General features: G+C 37.9%; 1 protein-coding gene across 4 annotated transcripts in view; it reads left to right on the forward strand.

The window, feature by feature from the left end:
- The first annotated feature begins 13447 nt into the window (after positions 1 to 13447).
- irf5 (interferon regulatory factor 5) overlaps positions 13448 to 16494 on the forward strand; it is an 80176-nt gene continuing 77129 nt past the window's right edge. For 3 of the 4 annotated variants that reach the window (XM_039761432.1, XM_039761430.1, XM_039761433.1), the window contains exon 1: positions 13448 to 13575. The gene's annotated coding sequence lies outside the window, so the exon portion shown is untranslated. Of the gene's footprint in view, positions 13769 to 16494 lie in introns of all 4 variants that reach the window. The other variant, XM_039761431.1, reaches the window with a different exon arrangement.

Raw genomic sequence — 16494 nt, forward strand, 5'->3', positions numbered from 1 at the left:
GCCTGCCAAATTTCAGCCTTCTACCTACACGGGAAGTTGGAGAATTAGTTAGTGAGTGAGTGAGCGAGTGAGTGAGTGAGTGAGAGTGAGTGAGTGAATGAGTGAGTGAGTGAGTGAGTGAGTGAGTGAGGGCTTTGCCTTTTATTAGTATAGATAATGCCAAGTTGCAGAATAGAGAAAGAAGTGTGGTAGTGATGAAAGAAAATATAAGATCATTGAACATCACCAGTACGAGGGAAGAATGCCATGGAAATGAATTTAGGAGAAAAGAAAGTTAATGGCTGGTAAACCTGCTCTAGATTTACAATTGAAGTACTATAATATTACCTAAATCTGCAATTGGTATAATAACAGTGGTTACCAAAATTCTCTGGTTTTTCCAAGAACCAAGTCATGTCTGATCATCTGAGGTATTTTCTACAGTTCCTTTTAAGCCATCAAAGTGATTATACTATACTTTTGTAAAAATAAATAGAATCAAATGAAGGGGTGTTTTTCTGGCCTTAATCTACGCTTTAAATAAACAATAAAGATATGAATTACTTTTAGTAATGTAAAATATCAGTGGCACATCAGAATTCATTATTTCTGAGTAATTGAAAGGATTTTGTCGGTGACTAAGCTTTAGTCTGAAAACATCCTTTTTTTCTGTTCTTTGATAAAATGAAAGTGTGTGGCCGGGGTTGTGTGCATCTATCTACTGTCATCGCACTAAAGTGGAATTCTTAAATAGGAACGTGCTCTGGCCTATGCCTAAATATTATTATTAGTATTTATTATTATTATTATTGTTACAACCCCACCTTAGAAAATGTGACAGTATGGAAAATGTAAAAAAAAAACAGAAAGCAGTGATTAGTAACTGATGGTAAATAAAATGTGACCTGAAAACAGTGTAACAGCCCATTTTTTGATGTTACAACTAACAGATTTTATTGTTTTTTCAAAAATAAACACTTATTTTGATTTTGATACTTGAAACATATTACAAAACAAGTTTGGATAGTAAAGAATTACCTTCTTTGTAACATTGCCTTTCTTCTCATACCACTTAGTAATTGTTTAGATACTGAAGACACCAATTTACTGAATATCTCAGGTGTAATTTTGTCTCATTCTTCTTGTCTTCATTGTCACATTTTGCGTTTTTAAATGTGCCACACATTCTCAGTTGGGGATTGCAGGTAGGCCAGCCAGTTACCCATACCTTCTTTCTATGCAGCCATGCCTTTGTAATCCATGAAGAATTTGGTTTTGCATTATCTAGCTATAATATACATGGCTATTAATAGAGGAGATGTTGTCTTGAAGGTAGCATGTATAGCTCCAAAATCTGTAGGTACTTTTCAGCATTAATGGTGGTTTCACAGAAGTGCAACTCACACTTGCCCAAGGCACTGACACAACTGAATACCATCACTGATGCTGGCTTCTGGACTTAAAGCTGTTAAAAGTGAAAATGGTCCATTTCCTCTTTGGTCCTGAGGATACAATGTGTATTTCTTTAAAAAAAAACAGAAATATGGATTCATCTAATCACAATTCACATTTCAATTGTGTGATCGTCTATCCCAGATACTTCTAAGCACAGAGAAGTAGATGGGACTTCTGGAGACTGTTAGAATATGGTCCAGTTGTAACAGGCATTTGTAAATAGGTATTGTATTAGTTGATAAAGGTTTGTCAAAGTATTCCTGAGCCCATGGGTATATCTCTTAGTGATGAATTGTGATCCTTAATGTAGTGCTGTCTGAGCGATCAGAGTTTACAGGCGGTCAACTTAACCTTGTAGCATTCTTCCTTACACATTAAAATTCCTCCACATTCCTTGAATCTTTTAATTATATTATGCACTGTTGAAGGTGAAATACTACTACTAATGTCTTTAAGAAAAACATTGTTTTTAACCTTTTGAATGACCTTTTCATGCATTGTTGTGAAAATTGGTGATCCTTGACCCACCTTTGCTTCCTAAGGACTAGGCCTTTCCTGGATGCGGTTTTTATATATGATTAAAATCACCTATTGAAGATATCTGTTTCTACTTACTGTGGTGGGCTGGCACCCTGCCCGGGGTTTGTTTCCTGCCTTGTGCCCTGTGTTGGCTGGGATTGGCTCCAGCAGACTCCCATGACTCTGTAGTTAGGATATAGTGTGTTGGATAATGGATGGATGGATGGATGTTTCTACTTATATTGGCACTAAATTGCCCCTCCCAACTTTTTTTGAAATGAGTTGCAGGCCCTCAATGGTAAGATGTATGTATATGGCCCCCTGTTCTGGCTTTCTGGTCTAATCTGTTGCTTACTCTCTTGAATTCAATCAGATCCTTTCCCCACTATAACCTGGGGTCTTTGAAAGGAAGGGATAAATAATATTTTTATGTGTTTTTGAGATATTGTCCAAGTCAAGACTGATCAATATCAAGAATAGACTGATCAATCCTCAGGAAAAGAATTAGGTTTACTTTTGACTTAAATAAGATACAAATATATTGGCAAAAAAAAAAAAAACAATGTTTTGCAATAAGAATGTTAATGATGGCTGACACACATATTTCATTATGTGGAAAATTGTATCCTGTATATTTTCATCACAGAAATATCATTAATATCATTAATGCAATCTTATTGCCCATCAATGATCACTTAGAATAAAAAGGCTTTTTTAATTTTGTAAAGAAATCAATTATGTGGTGTAAGCACATCTTAAGGTGCATAGCCTCCTTTTCAACACCAATTGTTATTAATGCAATCAGACAAACAGAAGGTGGTTGTCAGCATATCCCTGTATGAAGTATACTGTATATAATTAGATTTCAGAAATGATTATAAGGAAAATAGTCTTACCTGATGTAAAAATATAATTACTCCAACATCATTACAAATGTGGCAAAATATGTTATTAAATTGTCTGAGAGAAGATTTTATCATATTGTCTTAATATTATAATTACTGTTGAACACATAATGACTTTATAATAAAAGCAGAAATGAAAAATAAGAAGGGCACATTATTTTTTATGTGTCGATGTCAGTTTAGCTGTAGCTATAATAGTTAATTTCATTATTATCTTTAGGTGGAAAATTCCACATACCAGCACATTATGCTTCAAGGATAGGAAGTCAAAAGGGGAAGCAGGTTTGAACATTTGAGCTGGTGAGTGTACATGGTAATGTGACACCAAAAATAATGCATTGCCCACCTCTCTACCAATGTATCTGTTTCCTTTATCTTTAATGTTGCTATTTTGTTATATAATTTATTTTAAACTTAAATTTCATAAATTACTCACTGTGGTGGGTGTTTTCTCCCCAAAGACACATAGTATAGGCACTCTAGAAGCTCTAAATGTGGCTTTTTGAGAGTGGACACAAAAACATGTGTTTAGAAGTGACAAATTAGGTTTTAAATAAGGAGAGGTTCCTCTTTGTATATACTGTAGCTGCTCTACCTGACTGACTTCTAGCTTTACCATAAATATGACATTAAGCTAATCATAACAGATACTGTTTTATAATTCAGACTATAAGCCAAGGCAGCAATGTGGCACAGCAGGTAGTGTTGCTTCTTCTTTTCAAAACTTAGCTCACAGGTTGTAGTTTCAAGAGATTGCTTTTTATTCTTACCTTTCCTTTAAGGATAAATTTGGCATATTTCACATTGAAGTTATTTCTTCACAATAGCGGTATATATTCATTTGCCTTATAAAATTGTGTTCTAAAATGAAGCATTTTTTAATACATTTTAAAAACTCCTTGTCTGTTTTTGCAGCTTACAATGGGGCTAATTAACATATACCATGATTGGAAAGAAATAAAAAACCTTGACTTAAAAAAATACAAAACTTCTGCTTTAAAGTATTCCAGGTCAGTCTTAAAAGGTTGGTAAATTTAAATTGCCCAGCAAATGTATGTATAAGTGTACTCTACAATAGATCAACTGCTCCCTAATGTGCTGCCATTAAAATAAACACTTCTTGATTATGCTGTGACACAAGGCTTTGGAACAGAATTTTAACAACAAAGAGTAACAAGGATGACATTTAAGATAGAAGTTTAGGTTAATCTAACATCCCAGACATTACCATTGGAGCCAGAGATGTGAAAAGAACTAGGGTGGAGTGAGAAGGCCACGTCATTCCTGAGGTACCTTGAGGCACAGAGAGTGTGCCAACTTTATATTGTATTACTGAATTTTACTATTGCAGTCTGTTTTTTTTTTTTCATTATTTCAGGTTATGCAAAAGCCACACATTAAATAAAAGAAAAGGAAGCATTTGTTTTACTTTTCTAGTGAGGTTATTTTGTTTGCTCAGTTGCTGCACTTCTAAGCCACCCTTCACTATAGATAACAGAGTTTGGGAAATTTGACAGTGTATTGTATTCTTTTTAAGCTGGCATTTTTACAAGCCTCACTAAGCATGGTCTATTCAGATATTCCACTGTTAGTTAATTCAAAATTTCCATTAAGGCAAGGAGAAAGTAGGTGTCATTTCACCATCTTTCTCCTTTATCAATCTATGGCTAACACGGTACAACACTCTACAATTAAGGCAAGGTAAAACTTGTTTAAAGCAAGGCATAAAATCATTCAGAAGTAACTCCTACACTTCATGTAATATAACGCTTATCACCCACACAGTGAATCATGAACTGATATTACAAATTCAGATGTGAAAAAGTATTCAAATATTAATCTGACTTGAAAAAATGAATTACTAGTTGCGGTATGTTGGTGTTCTGAATAAACCCAATAAAACAAAATGCTAAACACTTTCTCTCTAATGGATATCTGAATGAGTTCTCTATCACAGCTACCAGCTACTCTCTTAAAAATAACATTTCCTTCATGGCATTTAACTGGGTTGTGTGGTTCCTTATAACTCCATCACTTGACAGAGAAGTGTATTATTCTGGGAAGAGTTTTCTTTTACATACTGTGTGAAACTGATTTTTTGGGCTTTAAAAAAAATGTTTTGATATGTCCGCAAATCAAAAATTGTTAAGGTATAGTAGGCTGCCTAACAGGATGGTAACAGATTAAGAAAACCTGAATTTAGCCTGTATTATTGTATATTGTATATAGCAAGAGTCCTTTGATAATTATTATTCCACTGGCCATTACCCAATCTGTTATCATCTATCCATACATCCATACATTTTCTAAAACTGTTTATCCTGAGAAGGGTTTTGTGGAAGCTAGAGCCTATCCCAGCGCGTATTGGGCACACCGTCACAGGGTGAACACAAGCAAAAAATCACACACACTCTCGTTAGGGCCAATTAGCAACATCAGTTCACCAATCCTGCATGTCTTTGGACTACTGGAGGAAACTGAAGGTTCTGGAAGTAACCAACAGTTATTATCTGCTTATGGTTATTTATAGAATCTGTTACAAATTTAAATAAAAGGTTCTTTTTGGAACCTTCATTTGGATAATTCTTTTGGGAAGTTTAGTGGACACCAGGAGGCAATGCATCACCCTAAAATCCCAAACACAACATCACTGACACAAGTTCTTAGTAAAAACGTAACATTTATTATAAAATAGCATCTTACAAAAGGCTTTGTTATCACTGTATCACCGCTAATTATAAATTATTTCTCTCCTCTCTCTCTTGTTTCTCCTCCATTCCTCTCAGGCAAGTATTGTGTATCTCCTCTCCTGGCTCCAACTTTCCTGGATGTGGCAGAGCGGCTGCTTTTATCTTGGACCCAGGAGTACTTCTGATGCCAGGACATAGTCTGATGGAAGTACTTCCAGGTCAATCAGAAGTCTTGTGAAGCAGGGATTACCAATCCGAACAGCTCCTTCTGGTGGCCCCCACAGAACCCAACCAGGCTGCGGGTATCCTGTGGGAATCCTAGTCTAGATGTGCTGCCATTTAGAGTATTGGGGAAGCCACTGCTCTGAATACAATGTCTCCCCCTATTCCTTAATTACATGAATGTAATGAATCATGCTCCATCTAAATCTTATATAAAAATGTCTACATGTGCAAGTGTGTGTGTGTCTGTCTGTTTGGCCTGAAAGTGTGTGGAAGAAGAAAGAAATACGAGGCTACAGGGAAGACAAACCTAGCCGCTAATACACAAGCAAGTCGAGCACATTGGCAAACAAAACCTCAGAGGAGAGAGAAACTTGCTTAGCTGCTGATAAACAAGGGGGGCGAGCATGCCCATAAAACAAAACCGCCGACTTTGCATTTCATTTTTTTCTGATGATTTCAACAGTTTCTAGGAAGCCAGGCTTTTTACACTATATATATATATATATATATATATATATATATATATATATACTAATAAAAGGCAAAGCCCTCACTGACTAACTGACTCACTCACTCACTCACTCACTCACTCACTCGCGTCACTAATTCTCCAACTTCCCATGTAGGTAGAAAGCTGAAATTTGGCAGGCTTATTCCTTACAGCTTACTTACAAAAGTTAAGCAGGTTTCATTTTGAAATTCTACACGTAACGGTATTAACAGTCGATAACGGTTGACAACGTCCGCCATGTTGAACTTTCTTATTTATGGCCCCATCTTCACGAAATTTGGTAGGCGGCTTCCCTGCGCTAACCGAAACCGATGTACTTACTTATTTCGATGGTATGATGCCACTGTCGGCCGCCATATTGAACTTTCCAACGTCACCAATTTTCCAACTTCCCGTGTAGGTAGAAGGCTGAAATTTGGTACTTATTTCGGTGGTATGATGCCACTGTCGGTCGCCATATTGAACTTTTAACGGAAACCGATGTACGTATTTATTTCGTTGGTATGACACGACTGTCGGCCGCCATATTGAACTTTCCAACGTCACTAATTCTCCAACTTCCTGTGTAGGTAGAAGGCTGAAATTTGGCAGGCTCATTCCTTACAGCTTACTTACAAAAGTTTAGCCGGTTTCATTTCGAAATTCTGAGCGTAGCGGTCATAACGGTCAACAACGTCCGCCATGTTGAACTTTCTTATTTACGGCCTCATCTTCACGAAATTTGGTAGGTGGCTTCCCTGAGCTAACCGAAACCAATGTACGTACTTATTTTGGTGGTACGACGCCACTGTCAGCCGCCATATTGAACTTTCCAACATCACTAATTCTCCAACTTCCCATGTAGGTAGAAGGCTGAAATTTGGCAGGCTCATTCCTTACAGCTTACTTACAAAAGTTAAGCAGGTTTCATTTCTAAATTCTATGCGTAATGGTCATAACAGTCAACAACGTCATGTTGAACTTTCTTATTTATGGCCCCATCTTCTCGAAATTTGGTAGGAGGCTTCCCTGCACTAACCAAACCAATGTACGTACTTATTTCGGTGGTATGATGCCACTGTTGGCCGCCATATTGAACTTTTCAACACTCTTTGTTACTTATGGGCCCATCTTCAAGAAATTTGGTACACGGGTTCCTAACGCTAACTGAATCCTACTTACGTACTGAAAAAGACTCAACAAGAGACAACATAAAGGTTTGGGGTTTCCGGCCCTGTATATTGCAGAAAAATCCACACTGCAAATCAGGTCAAAAGATATAAACAAAACAGTTCATATGCGCGACCCCATTAGAGGCGTCGGCGGCCATTTTATAAGGGAGGAGCCGGAAGTGGAGGAATGCTGGGAAGGAACCGTGAGGGAGGATGGGACTGATGACGTCAGGAAAGATGGCGGAGGAAGGGCGGAAGTAAACGTACTGCGGGAAGGCTTATGATGGCAGAGTGTCTTTTTTCCTGGAAGAAATCAAAGGAGAAAGGTTAGTACCCCGTCACTCCCTGCCGGCGAATGTCTTTCGAAGCGGTTTAAGGTCCGTCCACGGTCTCCTAATCGCTCATGCATGACAGCACATATATATACGTCCATAGCCTGCAGTTTGGCCACCGTGTGAGGTGGCGTTGGGTCCCCCATCCCAATGCCTCCCACGTTGTTGGCTGCCTGCCTATATAAGACCGCCCGCCGCTCCGGTCTCTACATTCCCTTCCTTGCTTCGCCACGGGATTCACATCTCCCTACTGATAACTACAGCCTTTTTGTTTAATCCACGGCTTCTCCGCTGTTTTATTGTTTGTTTATTACAATTATAGCTATTGTTTAGGTGTTTTAGACTTACTTTACATTTCTCAGGTACCCATTTCCTTTATCATTCCAACCCCCATTACCCTGTCTATCGAGATGATCACTATCGATCAAAGAACTGCCACTTACCGAGTGGTTTCCATGTCCGGAGATGGCACCTACCTTTTCCATTCTCTTTGTTACATATTGCACGGCCATATCAGGCTCACTCTTGATATCCGGAGGAACATTGTGTCTTATGTATTGAATGACTGGGACAGGCTCAAGGTGTGGACTGATGACGGTACAGGAGATAATTATACTACACAGGAGCACTATAAGAGTGAAATGCTTAAGCCCTTCACCTATGGTTCTGCATGTGAGTTGATGGCTGCCGCTGAATTGTTCGGCTGTTGCTTTCAAGTGTACCAAAATGGCCAAATATTTTACACCTTTCGACAAGCGCCAATGCCTCTTAAACATCTTTGATTCACAGGTGACGATTTCAGTAGTGGACACTTTGATGTTTATGAATGTTTAAACTCTCAAAAGCTGGATGTGATTTTATCGATGAAACCGGTTGTGTGCTTACAACGCTTGACAGATGCCGAATGTCACTTCAACACAACAAATCCTGCAAATACTGTCGTAATTGAAACAAACCATGAAACTGAAACCGATTAAAGAGTAAGCTCAGCGCACAGCTTGGTCATGTTACAACCGGATGGCCGAACTGACAACATGGTATACAAAGAGATCCTTAACAAATAATTATTGGCATATTTTCTCTCAGTTTAAAAAGGTTTAATTTTCTTCTTAATAAAAATTTAAATGCAGTACTTCGCCGCTGCAAAGCGTGGGTATTTTGCTAGTATATATATATTGTGGTCTATGGCCGGTTTGTCATCCCGGCCAATACCCCCAGGCCGCCAGATGGAGCCCTCCGTGCAGCATGGTGGTGCCCTGAAGACCAGCAGGGAATCATGGACAATAAAGTTTTCATCCACAGCCCTGTTGGATACCACAGGGGCCGCTAGAGGGAGCTGCAGGGAGGAGCAAAGAGTCATATGTGCCCTATAACCCGGAAGTGTGTCATAGGCAAAGCGACAGCAGAAGTGACGTTTTTCCGGGATGAAGAAAAGGATTTTTTATCTGACTCGGAAGTGATACGGATCACATTAACTGGGGATTGTAACACTTCCGGGTCAAGGACTATAAAAGGACTGTGACAGCTCCCAGACGCGAGCTGAGCTGGGTGGAAGGGTGGCAACGCATCTGGAAGTTGGAGGATTGTTTATTGTAGTATTGTGGTTTGTTTAATGAGTATTTTGGAGGAGAGGGTGCTTTGTGCACTGTTGATTAATAAAAATTCAACTTTATGGACTTTTATCTGGTGTCTGGCGTATTGGACAAGGGTTCAAGGGAGCGATACTGCCCCCTATTTGTCACTATATATATATATATATATATATATATATATATATATATATATAACACAAATCAGAAATTACAGAAGAAGACATGGTCTTACTACTGCAAGGACTCAAGGGTGTAAATGGACTGTACTACTAATCTACTGTAAGCTTGATGTTAAAAATCAATTAAATTTAATTTTATTGTCCCAAGAGAGAAATTTGTTTTATAACATGTTTTACAGACAAACCATTATATAGCATGAAAAATACATCACAAAAAAACACAGCCATCAAGTATAGACTTTGTAAAAATTTATTTAAGCCCATGGATGCATATTAAAGTTGAACTTTTTTAGGAGACCAATAATGATAACTAAGCCTTAACTAAAGGGGTGATTTTTTTTCTTGGATGATAGTAGTAGTAGTAGCATTGTCATATGTTCAGAGTACAGCAAAATTCCCCAACTACATGTCCAGCCAACATGCAACACATCAAAACTTTCTAGTTCCATGGTAAACAAGAATGCATTAAAAAACAGGACTTTATTGTATTTAAAGAAAATAAGAAAACGCACTAGCAGATGTGGACAGACAGGGCATGTTAAAAAAATCATCCTTTCTCACTGTTGGACATGCCTTTAAAAGACAGAAAAGATGCCAGACAGCTGGAAACTTTGCACTTACTGTAAGCTGCCTGGCCCACTAACACTGGAGACCACAGTATTACACTTCCTGTTTATAACAATTGAGATGACATAATAAATAATTCAACTACTACCATATTGAATATTAATGTCAATCCATTGATTGTGCCTTTCTGGTTAAAGATATGGAATTGCATATAAAATTCTCAGGCATCCATTTCATAGCCAGAACAGGCTGGAAGCCATCTAATATAAGACACCATTACAGGGTGCACACACATACAGTCTGATGCACAAACATACCAAGGCATTTATAGCTGTCACTTTATTTGGCAGCATCTCTTTACAGGAGTACTGATTACTCAAATCAGAGCTGTGGGAGGAAGTCCCAGGAGGAAACCCACATGAACTTTTGAGAGCATACAAATTTCTCACTTAATGTGTTCTTTACTAAGTCAGAACATGTTATACTGTAAAATAATGTTCAAGGTTAACTATCAGTAACTACCTAATGAAATGAGCAAAAATGAAAAGGTTCATTCATATAATGAATGCTGTTAATGCCTTCATGGACAGAATAACCAAGCACACACATGATTAGAAAAGTGTCAGATTTGGTGTGTGAGGATAGCCAGCAATGATCTTCTGTATGCTTTAGAGTCATTAGGGCAAAAGCACGACATTGCTAGGATGAAAATTACAATATGCAAGTTGTGAGGGTGCCAGGAGCACCACTAGGATGGTAGTGGTGTATCACAGACGCTCTGAAGATAACAAAGAGCAACACACCATGAGTAGGAGAAGTGTTGCACATTAAAGTGTGGAAACAGTGGGGCTGCTAGGAGATAGCATTCCCTGTATTTGTGTTGTGTCCACTGAAACATCAGTAGGTAGGGTTACCAGATAGGGAGAAATAGCACGGAAAAAAAGGTAATGCAAATGGGTTGGCAACTAAGCTGCTGGCAATACAAACACAATAAGGCCAAGGAGAAAACATCAATGGTGATAAGACCACCATATCTCTAGGGGATATACATTGCCCCAAAAGTAACACACAGGATCATACTGTCTTTCAGGTAGTTTAGGTACATATGTCCATAGACAGAGGTAGCTACTAGAGGGTGGTTGCTTGAAAAAAAAAAAAAAACAGAAGGCCCTGCCTAACCCCAGACATGACTTCAGGGTTTGTCTCTGTGAATTGAAGTTGGCCCCTTGCCAGAGGCCATTGGAGTGCAAAATCAGGAGGAAAGTGGGACAAATGATAATTTGACTGATAGTAAGGTTTGGAAAATGCAGATGTTAAGTAAGAGTGGGAATGCTTTTTGAAGATACTTTACTGGACAAGTAGATAAGGCCAACCCGATAAAGAGAGAAAGAGAGAGAAGTTCACTAAAAATTTGGGTATGTCCAGAGAGACTTAAAAGTAGTAGTTGAACCTGTTTATTTGTACTTAATGTTCTTTCTGTGTTTAACTCTTGTTATTGTTATTCTTTCTTTAACAAAGGTGCCATTTTTGCTATCATTTTGCCTGTTGCTCTCTGATTTTTTATCAGTTATATAATCATCCATTGTGATTCATGAAGAAAAGGAAGAGATTCTGACTATAAGTGACAGAAATTAAATTTCTCTGTACAGTTGTTGGGATTAACCTTAATAAAAGTCCAAAAAAGCTTGGGCTTAACCTAAATGAAAAGTCCAAAAAGCTCCATCTTATGGAGGGGCATTACATTAGGGTCATTGCTTTGAATTAAGAAGATCCATTAAAGGAGGTTTGGGAATCTTTTACAAATATCACCTGGTATTTACCACAGGGAGAAAAGCTTAAGGTAGACCTCAGGTCTGAACACACTTAAGATGTTGTAACTGATTGCTTAATAAAAAGACATATGGTCCATTATGTAGGTTAAAAATGATATTGCATTTTGCAGTTATCCTTTCGTAATTTGAAACATCAAAGTACTCCAACCTCCTATGTGCTAGGTCAGCTTAATCTGTGGTGGCAACATTAAGCACAACATCTGCTGAACTAAATGGGGCATTCATGCCTGACGTGATAGAGTTATGATTTTTTTCTCAAAGTGAAAGCAAAAAATATGTGAGCACCTGTGAACTAAAACGTATGTCAAAATGATTCATTGGAAAGAACACTGAAAGTCTTAATAAATCAATAAACACAAAAAGGAAGCATTAAATATTTAAGAAAGAAGAAAAAAACTTCATAAAGGAGCACCAAAAAATTTAAGTTAACCATTATTTAAATAGTTAACAAAAAGATAGAAATTCTTAAAGCCAAGCTTCAAATAAACAGTAATTAATCAGTAGAAAAGGCCAACAACAACAAGCCATACAGGATGGCATGTCTGCTGTTTGCTGTGCCATTCGACTCCAATCTCCAGAGAGCACTGCAGTACAGTTCCATCCAGAGCTCATTCCTACTCTAAATTGGATGCTATTGGGATAGTCAGAATATGAAATCTCCACATAGAAAAAGACCAGATAGAGATTTAAACCCAGGATTCTGAAACTGAGAGGTGGCAGTACTAATCACTGTACCACTTAATAATCAAGATGGGCATTGTGTTTATTTTCAGGTATCCCATTCATTTCAGGTACTTTGGAATATAAACCAGTCAATCTATATTTTAAATCGTAGTGTTGAATCATGAATCATTTCAAGACACCTTACTGGCCAAACAAGATGGAAAAAATAAACTTATTTTCATCCATCCATCAATCCATCCATCCATCCATCCATATGTTATCCTGCTTAAACCAGTTCAGTGCTATAGGCAGCCAAATCTGGAAACATTGTGTGCCCCAGTCCAATGCTATATCAACTCACACATATATACTTACTTACACTGTGCCAATTTAGAATTGCCAATTAACTTAACACAAGGTTATCTATTATTTATCACTGACAGATGATGCCTGACTTGTGTTTGATACTACAAAAATAAGTCCTGGCTCCTTGTATTCATGAAATTGATAGTGGTCTAAAAGGTTAATGTATAAACTGAATTAATTGTTAAATGCGCTTTGAGAAATATTCAAATATTAATTTGTCTTGCATATCGCTAAATGCCTCACTCCAACTTTTCCCTGATACCTGCGCTTCTCAGCGATTGGCTGAAGTTGCAATCTGAGCCGAAGTATCGAAATAACAAAAGTGAGTTGTTCGGACACCTGACAGTAAATAGGTCTGGCCTCCTAGCGCCCCTAGTGGCAATCACAAATGCTACACGCACTAACGTCTCATACTTAGTTCTGGGAGTAGCACGGTACCCGGAAGGGAGGTAGCAAGCAAGCAGTTGTCTACTTCAAAAAAAAAAACAACTGTTAAGTTGATGCCAGCTGCACATCACATTGCATTCGATGTCTCGAAAATAAGGAAGAGAAGTAACTGAGAAGTATTTTTTTTTTTTTTTACATTTCCCTCAGTTGACTATAAACAAGGTGTGTATCATATGTAAAGGGTAGAAGAGTTGACTCGACGTTAAGGTTCCGGCAGTGTTTTTGGTGTGTTTTACATGTTTGTGGAAACTGTATGCAATAGATAAGCTGGCAGATTTGTTTGTCGTGTTACTGTCAAGGTTATTACTGACACTGTCGCGGAGAGTAAACAAACGACGGGGCCGGCGGAATTAAGGTGAGTTCTCTACGATTCCCATATGTGTCACTGTGGTTGATAACTTTAAGCAAAGTACAATGACGGTGTTTGTAACTCGCGTGAAGTGTGCGAATTTAAAACTTACATACGCGAGCATGAATGAGTATGCCGCTCGATTTCGAGAAGTCAAGACGTGCGACGTTAACTGCAGCTGAGTGAGGCAAAATAGAGAAAATACCTAAGGATATACGTCGAGACTGTCAATTTTTTATTGATGTATGGTGTTCATTTATGCGTGTTGTATGTATTTGGACCGTTTGCCCCACACGCGGGCACGTTCCATTATGTTTGGTCGAGCACCAGGCTAAAACTCGACTAAACTTTGCCCGTGAGCTGGCAGCGGCGCTACGCTCGGACACGTCGCCTTCGAGCTTCCTCCATCGGCTAAGCTTTTTAAATTTCACGGTACAGTAAATCTGTCACACTTGACACCCCCAGGGCATTGTATCTGTAGCAATCTAAAGAGCCTTTTTCATATTTTTTTACCAATGTTTACAAGTTCTGTGTCCGATCGGTGTTTAACTTGCCAGTAATAAGTAGACCGGCTGAAGTTCGATACTTCTGTCAGATTTCCTAACTGAAGTCAAAATGGTGAGGCTGTCAAAGCAAATGTTGGTGTCGTGGACACTTTTTGAAAGACAAAAATCGTCTTGGTAACTGGTATAAATACAAATGGTGTAAACATATTGACTACTCAGTATTCCCAAGCTTCAATATTATTTTCCTGCCAGACTTTGCTACTTCTTTTTAAACATGGTAATGTGCCATAAACCTTCTATTAGAGCCTTAACGGCAAGACTGAAATCTGTATGAAATCGATGTACTCCTGTTAGTTCGATTTTAACTGAACAGTTTCCAAACCCACCAAACCGAAGTGTTTTTTGGGGTTGTGGAGCCTATCCACGCATCAGTGCTTGCAAAACAGCAGCCCGCTTTGAAGTGGGTGCCTCCAAAACTCCCGTCCCCTAATACCACCCCCACCCCCCTAACAGTCACACATGCCCAATTTAGAGTTGCCAACTGACCTAATTTATGTATCTGTACCTCACTTTAAAATCATTTAAACTAAGATGATTTGTAGACACATATGGAAGATACATTTCTAAGTAAAAGTTCAAGGTTAAAAATAAAAAGCCAGACATTTAAAATAACAGTAGTTTTTTTTTCCCTTTGGAAATTGGTAGTAAAACAATCAATATAATTTTCTTTCATTGACCATGGAAAATGTACAATGCTTTCTGCTGGCAGGCCTTGACCTGTTTTCCCAAGTGCTTGTTTAATGCTGAGCTGCATCTTTATTTTAAAAGTCTGTCTGTTTTGTAACCCACTTAAGTAGTTAATAGTTGTTGATTGCAATTCCAGGCAGTACCATGGAAACATGGAGAAGTATCTTAGATGGGGCACCAGTTATGTTTTAAAAGAATTTTTATAAATTTATACATTTTTATAAGAGTAGAAGGATCACAGAATAGAAGGATTAGGATCACAGTTCTCTCTTTACTAAAATATATTTTGTCAGACATTCTGTATTCTGATGCTCTTCAGTTAGTTTTTGTTAAGTTACAGTACATTTTTGAAAACACTTTTTCTACAGTCATTGCTGTTAGGAATAATTTCTTGTATGCTTCACAAGAAATGTTCATTCAACTGTAGGAGTGGTAGGATCTGTATTTAATTTATTCATTTCTAATGTGTCATTTTGTACTCTTAATAGGGTGGTCCGGAAGAAAATTGTACTTGATTTGTGCTAAAGTTTTCATTGGATTAAATCATGTTCCCAACTGTGTAAATACAATGATACGCTGTGCTGTTGCCTGATTTTTTTTTTTTTCCATCTTGATTACAAAGCCTCTAGTTTAATAAAAAAAAAGATAAATTGAGATGCTTTTTAAGAGTGATATAGTGGTCCATCAGTCATAGTATTTGGTCCTCAGTCTGATTTCCATCTGGCATTTTCCGTGAATAGAGTTAGCATATGTTTTCTCCAGGGATTCTGGTGTTCTCCCAGAGTCCAGAAGTATAGTATATGAATTCATTGATTAGCAAAACTGCTTTAATCTGGAGTGCCCTTCGATGGACTGTTTCTTGTATAGGGTTCCTTGGCATTGCTCCTAATATAGGCTTTGGCTCCCTGTGACTTTGGGGTAGAGAATGGGGATAAATGTTTGCCTTTAATGTTTTTGTTCATTCTCAGAATCCCTTAACATTTGCATGTGCTCATTTTAAAATGTTATTTATATAGCAGACAGAAGTAATCTGCTACACACCAGACTGCTGTAATTTTACTCCTATGCTTAACAGAATAACACTTTGAGTTTCCTACACCACATAAAACTCTAGAGATACACACCAATCTGAAGACCAAACCAAACTTGCAGCTCAGGTCTTCCTTTCACCCATGTGCTTAGAGAGCCACAATAATGTTACAGTATCAAAGTCATAAACATTATTTATTTAACTCTTTTTTTCTTGCAGCAAGAATATTAATTTATTTTGACCTAAGACTGTAATTAGTGTCTGAACATTTTAGAGCAGTTAGCAATCTCCATTGTTTGAAATGTTTTATAGGACTGCCCTTGAAGATAAAAGTCATAGTTATCTGTCCAGGCAATGGAAGTTCTCATGCTCAGCTGTTTGGGTTGCTTATCAGTTGGTCTTCAGTGAGGATGAAAGTACAAAATCTGTGGATTGCCCCAAGGTGAAAA

This window comes from Polypterus senegalus, chromosome 8 (genome assembly GCF_016835505.1).
Source record: "Polypterus senegalus isolate Bchr_013 chromosome 8, ASM1683550v1, whole genome shotgun sequence".
Lineage (NCBI taxonomy): Eukaryota > Metazoa > Chordata > Cladistia > Polypteriformes > Polypteridae > Polypterus > Polypterus senegalus.